Source organism: Siniperca chuatsi, linkage group LG23 (assembly GCF_020085105.1).
Source record: "Siniperca chuatsi isolate FFG_IHB_CAS linkage group LG23, ASM2008510v1, whole genome shotgun sequence".
Lineage (NCBI taxonomy): Eukaryota > Metazoa > Chordata > Actinopteri > Centrarchiformes > Sinipercidae > Siniperca > Siniperca chuatsi.
This window is the reverse complement of record NC_058064.1, coordinates 5,752,652-5,769,565: the sequence shown is the minus strand read 5'-3', so window position 1 is coordinate 5,769,565 and position 16,914 is coordinate 5,752,652. Positions and strand designations below refer to the sequence as shown.

At 38.0% G+C, this 16,914-nt stretch overlaps 1 protein-coding gene and 1 long non-coding RNA gene across 5 annotated transcripts in view; one reads left to right on the top strand and one right to left on the bottom strand.

Moving 5' to 3' along the window:
* Positions 1-16,914, bottom strand: part of ppfibp1a (PPFIA binding protein 1a) — a 54,098-nt gene that overhangs the window by 23,206 nt on the left and 13,978 nt on the right. For 3 of the 4 annotated variants that reach the window (XM_044186011.1, XM_044186013.1, XM_044186014.1), the window contains exon 1: positions 6,500-6,658. The exons of the other annotated variant lie outside the window; for it this stretch is intronic. The gene's annotated coding sequence lies outside the window, so the exon portion shown is untranslated. Of the gene's footprint in view, positions 1-6,499; positions 6,659-16,914 lie in introns of those variants that run through there. 4 annotated transcript variants of the gene reach the window in all.
* On the top strand, positions 9,244-14,864 carry LOC122871209. The gene is made up of 4 exons (XR_006376820.1): positions 9,244-9,596; positions 9,996-10,162; positions 10,259-10,364; positions 14,747-14,864. It is a non-coding gene; the product is annotated as an uncharacterized LOC122871209 (long non-coding RNA).

Genomic DNA, 16,914 nt, shown 5'->3' with positions numbered 1-16,914 from the left:
TCTCATTCTTCCTTTTCAAATGGCTTCTGCATTAAATTAACCCTGCAGTCTGCACCACTTAAAACTGGCTGCCTGAGAGACAAAAAACAAAGTGATCTCCAGGACTTATTACCCAGCAGGCCTTATTTCCGGCGGCCAGGCAGTCACGGGTGCTCATGGGCAGGCTCCTATCTGGAATAATGCCACTATTCTCCCAGGGGTCTCAGGCCTCGTAGCATTGGCATGCTTGGCATCTCAAACTTCCATAACAAAGTAGAACAGTATCCCCATGACTACTGAATTCAAACACTTATCACATGTCTCTCCTTTACTTGTATTGACCGCTTATCACTTCAAACAAAATCTGATTTAAAGGGGGTTGAGATAGTTGAGATAGTATACAGTATGTGGAGAGAGCAGCTAAAGCCCAGAACTAACAACATAAAAACAGTGGCTCTACTTGTTTCCATGGTAGGGAGGCAGGGGCTGCAGGGTTTACTTCATTTCCTCTCTCTCTGGGGTCATAGTGTCACACCCAGCAGAGTAAAACATGGGCATTAAGAGCATAATTAAACCAATGTCCTCATTTTGAGCTGGGGGCTGGGGTCTGCTGTTAACACAAAGGACTTTAAGTGTTTGGTTGCCTAATTTCAACTACACAGAAAGGGGAGCGAGTTTCTTCCAAAACATCATCTACACTGCTGTGTATTTGCACCACACCATAAACATATTATTAACATTGATTATGAACAGAATTCTGGTGATGTAGACGCACACATGAACCTTTTCATGTCATTTAAAGCAAGACAAAATGGGACTTCTGGTCAATAAGCATGCCAGAAAATACCTCGGATTTCAAAATAAAACAACCTGCTTTCCAATTAAATTTTACAGTTCCCATAGGCGATTCAGAGTGGAAGAGCACCAAAGATACACATTTTACTACTAATACGTTTTCATCCGCAGGTATTTCCAGAGTTTGATGGAAAACCATCACTCACTCTCACCAGGATGGAAGCTGTATTTGGTCAGCTGTGTGTTTCACCCCATGGGGGAAACCTAAAGCTTGTTCCCTTTTCCAAAAAGAAAAGTTTTTTTGTTGAGAATCCAAATATTTTCTCTCTCTGTGGGAATGCTGAAAACAACAAATGGCATGAAGAGAGAAACACCAGTTTGTGCTATCTTATGCTCTACTCAATTATCTTGCACAGTCTCCTGGTCATGGTGTAACCACCATGTGGAAAAAAGAAAGATGACAACATTTTAGGATAAAACAAATCGCAGTGTGTTATCATAGTTGAGGCTGATCTCATCCTTTTTCTGCAGTCTTGTGATGAAAGCCACATCAAATATGGTATTATGAGTTTCATGAGAAATCCCTTTCAGTGGAAAACAGAGCATCTTATCAGTCTTATCATTTATGTCTGAGAAAGAATCATACCAGGAATTACATGTACTCTGGTGCTGGTCATGTGGCATTGAAGCTTGCCACGTAAACTAGTCTGTCCATTCTTCAGACCCTTTAAAATGGCAGGCTGAGACATTTTCCACTTCTTTTCGCATCAGTGATGAGCAGGTCATCCATGAAGAATTTTCTGACCAAAACCTCAAGAGGAAAGCCCACAGATGAGGGTCCATCTCTCCAGCTATGTGAAGAAATGTCTATAATGATGATCATAACGCCACACAGTGTAGGAGTGAGCACTACACACATTCCTGAGCAGGTTAATTCTCCCGAAAACCAAACAATAATGCCTGGTACTGACACCCCCGCCGACCTCTGTGACCTCCCTCCCTCCACCCCTCAGACAAAACCCTGAGGACTTTATTCAGTCGAAAACTAAGACATGAGGCTGGTGGTATTTTTCTGTTAATTAATGTCAATTTATACCCTGAAAAGACCAAAAACTGACAATGAATTGATCCTACTAACAAGTATTATCTTTGTACCATTGGTCTTTTCTTGAGATTTGTTGAAATGTGATGAATCAACAGAAAAGCCTTGCCCTTTTATTCCTGTCAGGACAATATAACGTCTCATTAACTAACCTTAGCTTACTGTGCGCCAAGTAGAAAATGTTCATATTACAAAGACATGAATAAAGACTTGTGTTGAATAAAGGACTAGTGACAGCTTCTTCAAATTTACTTCTTTGTCCAAAATGATATCATAATCATTATATGTTCTGAATGCACTTTATTTGAGGCTTGATGCTCTGACTGGCAGGCTAACAGTGTAAAACCCCATTAAGAAAACAATTCACTTATGGCTCTGCTCCAAACAGAACATTCACACAAACTTCTTAAAAAAAGGCATCAATGCCATCTATCTAAAATGTATCTGACAGAAGTAATATTTCCAAGTCTGTTTTATAGAAAGACAAATCTGTTTTCTAATACTGTAAAGTGGCTTTAACATCAACCAGATGGAAAAGAAGAGATATGGAGGGGGAGGGACAATGCATTTGAAAAGAAAATAGGCTGGGATTACTTGACCCTATGCTGAGTGGTCAGGCTCCAAAACACACGCACACACACACACACACACACACACACACACACACACACACACACACACACACACACACCTCTGCTGGTGCCTCAAACACTTGTGCTCCAATAGCCTACTTCCAGCTGTGGTACAGATGTGCATATCAGAATTTAACTGGCTCAGAGTAGTAATAGAAGTACCATTAGTTGTTGTAGTACGGTAACTCAAGTAGTATTAGCAGTCAAGAGTTTAGAGCTGGTCACATGGTGGACGATATGCTTCTTGGATAAAAAGTAAAATTATGTTGCAACGTTTGTGAAGTATCAATCAAAACAAGTTTAAATAAATAATTTGCTTTCCACTGGTTTTGATTATTCTGCTTAACGCAGGTTGAATTAATATTTCCCTGTTAGAACTCAAACTCTTCTTGCCGATAGTTTCAAATGAAATCCCCTTTAAAAATGTTAATTAAGGTGTCCCACAAGGCCCACTACTAGGTCCATTGCTATTTACATACAAATAGTATCTGTTTTTCAGCTTCACATTATAAAGTAGATGATACCATTGTGTATGCCATCAGTACCACAAACAGACCATTAGGGCTTTTATAGCAGATTATTCATCAGTAGATTGTCTGACAAAAGTCACAATGAACACCTTGATAATCAACTAAAAACAAAATTAGAATTTTTATACAGAGCTGTTGCCCCATTCAAAAAGAGAACATTATTCAATATACAATACTGCATCTTATAAGTTATGGATGTGTACTGTGTAATTGTGTTGCTGCCACTACTCTTAAACCATTGATCTCCAGTGACATTTGATTAAAGTCACATTTGATTCTTTACTCAAGACAACTATCGAACTTATTATCAAAAGAAATATGACAAAGTCTGATTTCATTATTGCCTCCAGAAGCCACCAGTGCTCTTGTGTTTTAATTTAGAAAGCTTTGCTATCCTCAGTTGACCATCCTAAGTTGAATTTACAGCCAATAACAACGACAATGGATAGCACCATAAGTTAGTTTACAAAGATCCTTATACCCTCATACACTATGGTCTTTCTTGAAGAGATATTTTGATTTCTACAATAATTTCAAAATAAATAAACCTTAATTAACTAAACTATTACACTATTAGGGTATTAGCAAATGTAGTTGCGGCAGTCAGTGTAGTATCAGTAGGATTAGTTGCAGTAATATGAGCTGTAGTGATGATGTAGCATAGTTTAAATTGCAGTATTTGCAGACAGTACTGTATCTCAACTAAATTTATTTTCATTATTGAGTTATCTGCTGATTTTTTTCCCCCACTAAATTGTTTTGCATATAAAATGTTAAAAAATTGAACTTCTGCTAAATCACAAGCTCCCAGAGCCCAAGGACATGTCTTCAAATGTTTTATGTCCGTTCACCAGTCCAAAAGAATTAAAGAAAGATATTTAGTTTACAATCATATAAGACAAAGAAAAGTCAAAAATTCTCATATTGGATAAGCTAGAACCAGAGAATGTTTGACATTTTTGCTTGAAAAAATTACTCAAACTATTAATCAATTATAAAAATAATTGTCAATCAATTAATTGACAAATTGTTTCAGCGCTAACCTCAATTAGGTGCAGTACAGCAGTAATAGTTACAGTAGTACTTTCAGAGGTAACGTGGACATGAAGCATGACATGGACTTGTGGATGTCAATCCCACATGAAATCCGACCACCACTCAAACACCCTGCCTTTGTTTACACTTCCCCCAGAGAGATGGTCAGGTGGACTTTTAGTCTCGGCTGCTGTGGGGTCAGACTGTCTGACAGAAACAACAACACAGACTTTAAACTACTGCTTTATTTCTCACTGCAGCAGCGGTGGCCACGTTGAGACATTGCACAAAACAACTCTTTGTCTTTCAGCGACTCACATGACAGCACCGCTAAACACTGATCCCAAGTTATTGCAGTTTTTCCATGTGGCCCCAACTACATCACAGTCAGAAATCACACTGGAGGGGGAAAAAAATAAAGAAGATTGTGGAAAGGGGCAGGAGGAACTGAGTAAGAGCTCACAGCAAGCCAAGAAAAACTGCCTTTCATTGCTTCTGTTATCAAGGTCTTAGCACAGAAGCAGCCCTTGCTAAGCATGAAGTCTTATTTAGGGCATCATTTCACAGTTGCTGCTGTAAAATTAGACTCAGAAGATAAGTAAAATACTGCAAATGAGTCCTACAATAGTGTCTACAATAAATGAAACCATAAACAGGCTTGAAACAGAGGCATCCCCACACTCAGGAAGACCTCCACTCCGTCCTGTCAGGAAGCATTTCCTGGTACATTCTGGAGAAATGTCTTCCTCAGAAATTGCCATTTCCCAGCACTGACTGCACTAACAAAACGAAAAGCTGAAATCCCCAAAGCCACTTGTATAGCTCATACATAAAACTGGGCCTTTAATTATATTCCTGTGAGACAAATGTTTCAGATTAAGTTATGATTTTAATTTAATTTCAAAAGCATGTAAACATCCCAATATATCATGTGACACCTCCCTCCTTTCAAAATACACCACCACAAGAGTACTGTGCCAAGAATGCAAGGAATGCAAATGTCAAGAAAAAAGGTGGTTGACACAGAAAGGTCCCCGTCCCATTGATTTACTTGACTTGTGGCTTCAAGAAAAATATAAATCTAAAAGCTGGAAAACATTGGGGTCTGTGCCATGTTGATCTTACTGCTGGCCAAGTGCGCTGCTAATACAAACTAGGACCAATAATGGACTTTGTCTCCTCTTTACCTTACTGAGCAACAAACGTCTGTTGCCTGAGCAAACAAGATGATTGGTGTAAGAAGATTAGATTGATTTATTTGTGTCTTAAACAATCACTTAGCAATGAGAAAAGGTGTTTTATTATGCTAGTTCTCCCACTACAACATCAGATATGGCTGTGCAAGCAAGTGTGCAACAGCATGGGTTTTCTGAGCAGCCAACCATTAGCCGTGAGAGCGTGGCGGGATACAAATATGGTTATTGTGGGAGAAGGAAATAAAATCCTTTGTTATGCTTTCATTTCTCTGCCTGGAGGCCAAGTCATCATTAGACGTATGCAGAGTGGACGGCTGCCAGCAGGTCATGCAGCGCCTCAGGAGGGGTTTTTTCCTGAACAACTGTATACTACAGAGGTTTACCCAAACAAAGGCTGCAGAAGTCTGAGACTGATAATGAAAGAAGCTGACACTGGACCAGAAGCAGCTTTAAACTGCTGGCTTTGTCTTGGCTGCTACTGCCTTTTATGCAGTAAATGCTAGTGGGAGCCAAAATGAGTCTGACTGGAGGTTCACCGCAGTGATTCATCATTTGGCTTGTACATAAATGGACATGTGATGCATAAATTAGCTCTGGTTAAATTTAAGTCTTCACATACAAAGCTAGGATACTTTAACTTACTAAAAGAAACTATAATGCCCTGAAAAGTACAAAATCTGAGGAAATATTACTATCTCTCATAGCATTTTCTTTCTTTGTTCTTCTCTATGGATGGTATATAATGACTTTACATGTGTAGTTTTCTTAATATGAAGCTGTTTGTCTTAGTTGAGTACCAGCAGTATAGTGATTCTGCAAAACCATTAAATTATAATAAAATATCACAGCAATGCTTTAAGTCCCTGGGATAACAGCTATGGGGTTTTTTTCTGATACCAAAGCAAGAAAATAAAATAATAACGTTAATAAAATTAAACAATGAACCACACTCTTTTAAGTCACCACATATACTGTAAATATTAACGTTACCCACAGAAATAAATTATAGCTATATTTGACACTCTAAATATTACTAACAAGGGAAAAGGAGCTAAACTCTCTGTTAGTACATTTGCTAACACAACTTTGTATTTAGCTACGTTACGTCCAATTAAAAGTTTTTGTACTGAGTTTTAAGACAATTAAGCTAGCAGTCCAACGAAGCTTGCATAAACAAACCGTTAAAACTAACTTTGTTTCCAAAGTTCATTTAAAGTTCGGTGAACTTACAGTTTTCGACCGAGAAACGTTAAAGAAAGGATCCTGCAGTCTCCAGTCGCTTTACTACAAACACTTTCGGCACTTTTCACAGGAGCTCCATGGTGGACGTTCAACTTCCCATTGAATTTCTCTGTGAACTGAAGTTTTCATCCCAGCTACATCTCGAGCGGCGTCAAGATAAACAGACAGCGAGGGCAGCGCCGGAAGTGAATCCTTCAAAATAAAAGCTCACTCCACTTCATCTCAGAAGTAAATATTGTATATTTTTACTCCACTACATATGTCTGACAGCTTTAGTTACACTTTTTCATACACTTCCTGTCCAGTGAAAACCATGTAATGTCCAGATTTGGTCATTTTGAATTGGAATTATTCTGAAAAATTGAAGGATTAAGTGTTTCTTTATGGGTTGAGAAAATTCAAATACTTCTTAAGCTAAATAAAATATATATTTTTTAAAATCTTGCTGGAAAATGCATCGTCACAAAGCTGAAAACAGGGCTGTTTTTCCTGAGCTCATGAAAAGTTGACTTGTTGTATAATGAAATGAAAGTTTGTAGTCCCTTCATGCTACACACACATAACATAACAAACAATTAAATTCATAGTATATAAAGTAGTTAAACCTACCATCTACAGGAGTAAAATGCAACATACACATGCACGAAGACAGATCTGGACTCTCTGTTCTCTCTTTAATTAAATTCAGTTTAATTTTATTTATATAGCGCCAATTCACAACAGAAGTTATCTCATTGCAATTTTCCTATAGAGCAAGTCTAGACCGTACTCTATATAATATACGTACCTCTCTAATATATCCTGTTAATGTGGATTGAACGTTTTAATCCTGTTGCTCAGTTACACCTTCAAAAAAAAAAAAAAAAGGACCTGTAATAGTTACCAAAAGACCTTGTTTATCCAGACAGTCAGTGTGGTTCAAAAGCATGTAGGTATTTCCATTTTGGACTGTAATTTCTGTAATTTTAAGTTTTTAAAAGTTTAGTTTTTAAGTTCTGAGGGCAGGGTTTATGTAACACAGAGTAGCTTAAATTTCTAGTTCCCATTTTTTTTCACAATTGAGAATGACTTCCGGATGGGAGCCGAAACGTCTTGATTCTGAAAACAGTGTCCAGATGACTACGACTGAAACCTTTAACCTACGATTTAAGTTTTTATTTGTTTGTTTGTTTTATAAGGGATTGGAGTGAAAGAGAAAGGAAAAGCTAACAATTTGCAAAAAGCAAATAGGATTCGACATTTTATGGCATTTAAACACCCAAATAAATTTAGGTAAAATTTTGGATTGGTTTCTTTTATCGTGTTAATTAAATGAAATATGGTTTAAGAGTTTGGGATTATTATTTTGAAAGTCAGTACCGGAAACAGTATTCCACTGGCTTTACAGTGCGCATACGTTTAACACAAAACTTTTTTCTTTTCTTTTTTACAGGAAAGCTAATTGTCTAATGTAGGCTACACGAATGTAAATATAGTTTTTATTTATTTATTTATTTTTACTGTTTAGAAAGCGTGAACAATCCCCCAAGAAAGGTAACATCTAAACTACTGGAAAAATGGGAGTTTTCATCTTTACGGAAATTGTCTTTATATAGGTTTCATATACCACAGTGCGTTTGAACTCTTCTTCGTTCTTCTGCTTCTTCTAAGTATTTAAAAACCACACGACAACAATATTGTTTCAGAATCAAACGGATAGTATTTTAATGAGTGAAAAGTCATTAAACGTTGTAAATTACGGGGAGACCATGAAGGCTACATCTGTAGGTTCGTAAAGCCTGAAATTTGCTTTATAGCAACAAACAGCCTTTTTGTTACAGTTTATTTAGTTTATTTGACACAGTCTGATAAATATGTAATGGCAGTAGTAAAAAAGTGTTGTGATTAAAGTGTCTGACAGAAATTAGGTGAAAATTACCGAAACAAAGCACATGTGGAAGACATCTCAAGGGAGCTGCAGCCATATCTCAGTTGTCTCAATGCTTTTAGTTTTTCTTTCTTTATACTTTTACTCCACTTCTTTTCAAAAGGAAATATTGCACTTTTTACTTTGCTACATTTATTTCACAGTTTTAGTCACTAGTTTCTTTGCAGATTCAGATTTGATTCAAAACATATCAGTTTATTTAATATAATGAATTGTTGAATTAGACTACAGGTAAATTATCCACCAGTATATAAAACAGTTAAGCTCCACCTTACTCAGCTGCAACATTAAAATGTCAGTAATCAGTAAATCAGTAATTTTTACACTGATTTAGTTCTACTTTCACTTGAGTACAGGATCTGAATACTTCTTCCACCACTTGTAAAAACCAAAAGAATTTCTGATAAAAATAAAAAATTACTCAAGTTCAAGTTCACATTGAGATACATTATCATCCCATCCATATGAACACAGAAGTGTGACGTCTCCTAAATTGCGATTTTCTTTGCTCTGTTTTATCCTTTTTGTATCTTTATCTTGTTTGTTTCTTGCGCTGCTGTTAAACCTAATTTCTCTCCCAGCAGTCAAAAAGTCTTATCTTATGTACTCAAGACAGTATATAACATACAGTAAATACACTGAATACAGAACAGTATATAAATATATTGGACGGCATAAGGCTTAAAACTGTGAAACTGACTGTGCAAACCATGTATAATAAGTAAATTTATTTATTTATGAGGAATTAATGGATGTTACAGTATTTATAGCATCAGCAAGAACAAGAAAAGAACCTAAGTGGTGCGATAAGTGAGGGCAGTTCACAAAAGAGTTAGCTGAGCTATAATAAAGTGGCCAGTGCATGGGTGGGTGGGAGCAAATTGACAGCAAATCACATTACACTGAGTGCAAATTAAAAGCCCTATCCTTAGCGAGAAAGGTCATATTCATTTTCAGTCCATTTCATAATCACCTGTTGTTTGTGGGGGAAAAAAACCTGCTGTAAGTCACCTGATTAATATTTTCTCACACAGTCTTTCTGTTCTCCAACAGTTAGAGGTTGACATGTGATGTTCAGACAAAAACACAGACAGTTCAACCAGCAGGTGGAGTTAGAGGTGTTCTCATCATCTTTGGAGTGCACACAGAAGAAAAACAGTACGTTGTCCTTTTGAAGGAGCCTTGACTTTGTTTCATAATACAACAAGTGCATGTACCATAGACATGATGTAACAGACTGTCCCTGGAGCAGAATAACTTAGGGAAAAGTGTCTCAATAACTGTGGTTTGGAGAAAACACAGACATAGTGCATGGTGGTGTTTGATTTAATGACAGTATGAGCTTAAACAGCACTGACTCACAGGAATAGATAGATAATGGTATAGCAGTCTTTGGTGCAGCATGAGACTGAACACATGCTTCCATAACGAGAAATCTTTTTAAGTGGGTAGACTTCTGTGCCCTCTCAGATTGTTCTATATGATGTCTGACACCCCACACACATTTTGCAAGTGTTTACAGTCCATTTTGAAATGTAATTCTCTTTCATTTATTAGTTCCTTGGCTGCATTTGAAGGTCAATATGGTGCATACTGATACAGGCTGAACAAAAAGGACTGTCAGCTAAAGTATCACTCTATAGCTGAAGGTCATATTCATAATGAAAATCATCACAGTGTGTGGATGTAAGGCAGACATGGAACTGCATCAGAGGAACAGTCAGGTGGGTTTTTTTATTATGTGTTTCCAAATCACCTTGAGGCTTGAAAAGTACAAAATTTGGGATGCACTAATTCGACTTTTTTCTCTCCTGATACAGATATCTCAATTCACAGTATCCACCAATATGGATTCCCGTTCGGATCTTAGTGCCCTCTTTTTTAAACCTAACTGCGTGGAACTCATTGGCATCATTTTTATTTAAGGTAACATGATGCTAGGAATTTCCGTGGCAGTAAAAATAGATTTGGCGGTCTGTTGTGACTTAACAAATGTAATGATAGTGGAATTTTACAGTGATATTGAGGAAGATTCTGTATTTAATGTGGATTGTTTGCAACTGGCTGATACAAAATCCAATTTACAAGGTTAGTTTCGATACCCGAATCTAGAGCTAGCATCTAAGCTTCCATACTTTTCCAGATTTTGGAGACCTCAAAGGGAATCTTGGAGTAAATATCACATCTGGCTGGTTGTGAGACACAGCACACTAAAATATATATATTAAGAATATATAATTTTGTTGTTTCCAGAAGTTTTGTATGTTCAAATGAGATCCCATTTTCAAGAGAGACCTAGACCTCCAGACCTCTTGAATTGCTGCCCAACCTCTCCAGTTTTTTTCAGTGATTAAAATAGGTCAGGTGTTGTGCTCGTTTGGCGGCTGGGAACACAACCAAGCCAATGAGAGCTTTGTAGACGGGATTAAGAATGGGATCGTCATCTTCCATAAAAATGGTGACAGAAAACAATGAGATTGACGCAGTCGTACAGGTTGTTGGGTTTATATAAATACTCTTTGCAACCGCTACCACAGATTCTGTGTTGACTGAAAACAGCCGGAAGGATACGGCAACTTGACAGATAGGAATTTGACTCAGTTCTCAGTAGCTCTCAGTATACTTCAATAACACCGTTCCATAGGGCAAATTTACAGGATGATACAGATACAAACATACAACTAAACAAATCAATCAAGCTAAACAAATGAGTTATGTTCTGATGAATGATTAAGGCAGAACAAGACAAAATAGCCCATCCTCCCAAACAGAAACAGACCAACATGAACACGATGTCAGACTAAATAATGAAGTGAATGGAAATTGCAATGAAGTCTTATTACCAGGTTAAGGGAGACCTGAGTACATTCAAAAATATTATACGATAAACCTTGTGGAAAACATGCATCTCCAAAACGTCAACTTTTCATGAGCTAACAAAACAAAGTTGGAGAAATTTCTCAATCCATAAAGGAATACTTAATCCATCAGTTTTCAAATGAATTTTAAAAATCACCATTTTCTTTGGAGAGCAACAATATAATCCTTGTGAATTTCATGCAGATACACAGTATATTCTCCTCTAACAGCAGCCTCGGTGCCCCTCTGTGAATACATCTCTGTCAGTATGTCTGGTGGCATATACGCTAACTGGTCTCACAAATGACTCTCACAAGATATTCCTCTGAGCCTCAGTCTGAGGGGAAAGTGTCCCTGTGCACATCATCATATAGCAACCACAGCAGTAAAAGAAATTAGTACTTTTTTTTTTACAACCTCCTTCAGTCTTTTATGATTTTTGGAGTACAGCACTTACTGTTGATGACATCTTGAACAACGGCTGCATTTGATTGGAATTCAGACACATTACTCTGATCATTTAAAGGGAAATTATGCTGCTGAAAGCTTTAACTCTGCAGCCGGCTGTCATTCTGGCTTCATGAAGTGTTTTGCCTATCTAGCACAATCTCTGGAGACAATGCCACAAAGCATCCTATCATGCAACATGGTGAATTTAGTGGCCATGGCAACCTTGTTGCTTGGAAGTACCTATTCAACCCTGTAACAATTTTTAATTTCTTTGCATGGTGAGGGAGCCAGAAGGGACTCAAAACCAACATAGCTGTATTGATGTCAAGTTGTTCTGGTTGAAGCTGGAGCGTGAGGCTCCAGGCTGAGGTCAGGTGCTCCTTTTGGTGTACAATAATGGAGGTAGAAGCACTCAGGTTACAGAAATATCCAGCAGTGCAAACAGAAATCATAATTCATATCTGAGTCACGTGCCAGTCCTAAAAGCTCCTCTACATGGTGAGTTGCGTGTAAGAAGTAGATCTCATAGTGAGCTCTTTTTTTCTGTAGCTGCACCACTACTTTCAGTGCACGCACTTTAGAAAAACAATAACTGTGTCTGACTATCAATAGGCAATCAAAATACTGAAAACAATCATTACTTTTGGCCATTTTTCCACTGACATATTGTTGGATAAATGTCACAGACCACAGACAAATGCACAATATCCAGAGCACACCAAGATGAGGTTTGTGAAGGACAGCTGGAGAAGGCCAATCTGTATGCGACCCTTCGCTGTGCTGTTATTGTCAGCAGGAGTAGGAAGTCTAATAACTACAAAAGCTCAATGGACGCTCAAGCCTGAAAAGGATGCATGAGGACACGTACTGTAAATCCAGATTCTACCCTTTTTATAATTGCCTGTTATTCCTCTTTGTTGCCAGCTACCGCTGCGTCTCTCTCTCTCTCTCTCTCCTTTTATGTGATGTCTTACATATTATTTCTACTGCGCAAGCTGTCTCTTCTCTCTGGAGGAAAATGGAAAGAAACAACAATTTAACATGTCATACCTTGTTGCAGACAACAAGCAGTTTAAATTCGCTTTATATCCCATGCTTTGAATGCCAGTGATTCATTCTTAGCAACTTATGACTTACACAAATTAGTTTAAAACCCCAATCAGGAATTTCAATTCGTATGCAACCCATGTAGCTGAGTGTATTAGTGTTGACTGAAGACCAAGTTGGCTCTACTACAGTACATACTATATTAAAGCTCGTGCAGCAAATATTGACTAAGGGTTGTGGCTGTGTGAGGCTCTATTTAGCCACAATGGTGCTTTAAGCTAAATGCTAACATTATGGCAACATGCTCCCAATGACAATGTTAAAGGAATATTTAGCCATCTTGGAAAATACAGTACGCTTATTCGCTTTCTTGCTGAGTTAGATGAAAAGATTGCTACCTCTCTCACGTCTGTATGGTAAATATGAAGCTAGCACCAGCAGCCAGTTAGCTTAGCTTAGCACAAAGACTAGAAACAGGAGGAAACAGCTAGCCTGGCTCTGTCTAGAGGTGCAGTGACTTCCAGGAGTCTCCACTGGTTACCCGGAAAGTTTGTGGTGACGACAAGACTCGGGGAAGTTATTGCGCTGCGGCAAGAAATAGTTCGGCAAATAAGCCCCTGTAAAACCACAACTTAACTTAATTTTTTGTACAGATTATACAAACAAGATACAACGTGTTAATTAGTGAGCTTTAGAGCTGCTAATAGGTGGATTTTGTTACCTTTGGACAGAGCCAAACTAGCTGCTTCCCCCTATTTCTAGTGTTTCTATTAAGTTAAGCTAACCAGTGGCTGGCGATAAGTTCACATTTATCATAGACATGAGAGTGGTATCAATCTGTTTGTCTAACTCAAGAGAGTAAACAACTGCATTTCCCAAAAAGTCTGATTCCTTTAACATGCTGATGTTTAGCAGGTAATGTTTATTACAACTCATCATCTTAGTTAAGAATGTTATTATTGCTAAACTAAGATGCTAATTAGCACTAAAACAAAGTACAACTGAGACTGATGGAAATGTCATTTGTTCTGCAGACATTTGGCCATGAACCAAAGTAATGGAGACAGTGAAATGGGGATCACGTGTTAAATTTCATGGCAATCCATCCAATAATTGAAGAGATATTTCACTCAGAAACAAATATATTATATATAGATATTCCCTGAGCCACGCCACTAGCACGGCTAAAAAGCTGTTTACTGAAAGAGACTGATAGATATTGATGTTTTACTGATAAAAAGAATATAAACACAAGATTGATTTTGTGATGAAATAATAAAACAAATGCTGACTCTCTGCTCAGAATTTCCATCCAAAAGAGCTTCTTTCAGTCTGAAGAGAATCAGAATTGTTAAGTGACCATACAGAAGTTAAAGAGCAGCTGAAGTGACAAGATTCAAACTAAGGATAAGGATAAGCAATCCCTTCATTAGCTGAGAGTTGAGGGAAGAGACACTGAGACAGTTTTATTTCATCATTCAGCTACCTGCTGATGAGGGCCGGGAGATCACATTCCTTTGTTATTACTTTATTTCTTATGTAACGCACCTGACAGGGTGATAATTAATGAGATGAGAGCTCAGGTGGCAGTGTCCCCGAGGGTGATGAGTCCCCCCTCAGTGACAGGTTCAAATCCATGGCCTAATGTACGCCACTTCATCACTGCTCACTTTTCTCACCCATCTGCAAGGAATCTCATCCCGCAGTGATCATTATCATTCTTCAAACTCATCAAATTCAACAATTGAGTGAATTGGTTGATGACTATTTCTCTCTTTGCACATTGAGCTTTCATCCAGCGTGCATTACATGTCGTCTATATGGAATCACACAAAGAGCAAGTGGGATTTACATTGCTAATCTCATGTGACAACTGATTTACATACTGTGACAAGACACTAGCAACCGTCACCACTGACTGCAGGCATTGATATGTGCATTTCTATTCCTAGGCTGCTGAAAAGAGTCATTCGGCCATCAAGTCACACGGATGCCGTCACTTCTGCCTCTTAAGTGCAAGTTGTACGTTGGATGAAAGGCACACACCACAAATAGCTTTGTCCATCAGCCACGGAGAACCTCCTGACATCCCATAATTATCCCCTGAGTGTCAGGAGGCTAATAATAAGTTGTGGCTGCCCTGCGGAGAGCCAATTGAAATGTTGCACTCAGATGTGGACAGAAGCCACGGCAACACGAAGCGGCAGATGAGCTGCAAAGTGGCAATGACTTTCGCTTGACTCAACAGCATTTAAAATAAAGTGAGAACAAACAGGAAGAAGAAACAACAACTTGTCTTATTAAATGTTTGAACAGTGTCACCAGAACTGAATAAGCAACTGACAACAGTGTCATTTACATTTTTCCTCTATAAAGGAAATGGTGGTTTTTATTAACCTGGTGGTTATTCTTGTATTTTTGTCCATTATTACTATTTGTCATGACATCTACCTCCATGGTAGAGACTTAAGCTGGCATCTTACAGCTTTTCAGAAAACTTCAACTAAATAGAAATTACCTCAAACATTTGTCTTTGAGTCCAACCACAAGTAAGGCCCCAAGGAAATCCCTGACCTAAGCAGCACTCCTAAGACAATTAGCCATGACCCGAATCTCTCCCTGTCATATCCCTTGTCATTTTATTCTTGCAATTCAAAAAACTTGCCAACATCTTCTTGTGTTTACTACTTTTGTAGCCACCTCTGTTTCCTAAAAGTTCCGTTTTTATACTTTGCAACTGCAAATATGTCTGGATTACATTTTTTAACAACATAATTAGAACACGTTTTTAAATGAATGCATCTGCAAAACCTTAACTGTCAATATATTTAATTAGTTTTGCTTCAATATCTGCTCATGGCAACTAAAGCATGTTGTTATGGTTATGTTGTAAATCAAAGTACTTGATTAAGATTAGAGAGAGATCGTTCTCTTCGTTAAATATTTACCTGAACCAAACTGCTTTTGCAGCCTATACCTCACTCAGGACGTGGATGTGAACCCTGGTCCTGCACTTGGTACACCACCATCCACATGTCCTCCTCCTTACGACTTCTGTGCAGTGCAAGTTCAAATGTGCAAAATGTAAAATCTACAGAAAGATTCCAGTAAAAGTCTTACATACAAAACTTCAAAAAAATCATGCAATGAAAGTGACAACAGATGTATGTGGGTGGATGCATATGTTCATGCTCCATTTGTTATATATCTATGATTATGTCAGAGTCATATCCAATACTGTAATGGAAATGGTTTGCATACTGGTATGAGAAATGAGCCCTGACTGAAGCTACAAGAAACTGATTTTCTCATGTAACTACCCATGTCTGACTATGATTGTGGTTCACTAAGTGGTCGTATCCAGATCACAGCATGAAGCCAGGACTTGTTTATTTTTCTGCAGATGATATTTACCATTCCCCAATCCCCATCATGGGAACTAAACACCACACTTATTGTTGGCAAAGCTCAACTGCAACTCTATTTCCTTTCACAGCTGAAAAAGTTTGATGTTAGTCACAAAGCCATGATTCACTACAAAGCTGTGATTCACCTTTTCTCACCTTTTCCATTCTCTTTTGGTACACAGCAACCAACATTATAGCACCTTTCCAGAGAAGATGTTACGACTCACAATAAAGAAAGTAACAGGCATTAAAACTACAACTAAAATTACTAGCTAGCAGTTTTCTTCTTCTCTGCACTTGCCGACACATTGCTGCGTTTCTTGGTGCGTTACCACCACCTGTAGATCAGTGGAATAGTGTGAAATCATTGGCAGGACTGTGTATCATGTCACCTGTGTGCTTTTGTGTGCGCACGAGAACAAACAAAACAGGGGCCCACTCATGAAAACATTGCTCCATAGCGCTACTAGTGGTCAAAAACTCCCAAAACTACCAAAAACTACCAGTACTTGCTATACTCATTTTTTCCCCCAAACTAATGTTTGCTCTTGACATATGCACAAAGGACACAAAGGAAATATTACAACTTTACTTTTTCCAATACTGTCAGTACACTGAATATACTGTACACAGAGGCCTTGACATGACAAATAAAACAGGTACAAACACATGCAGTTTAGTAAATACACTACGGTTAATGTATGAGGTTCTCT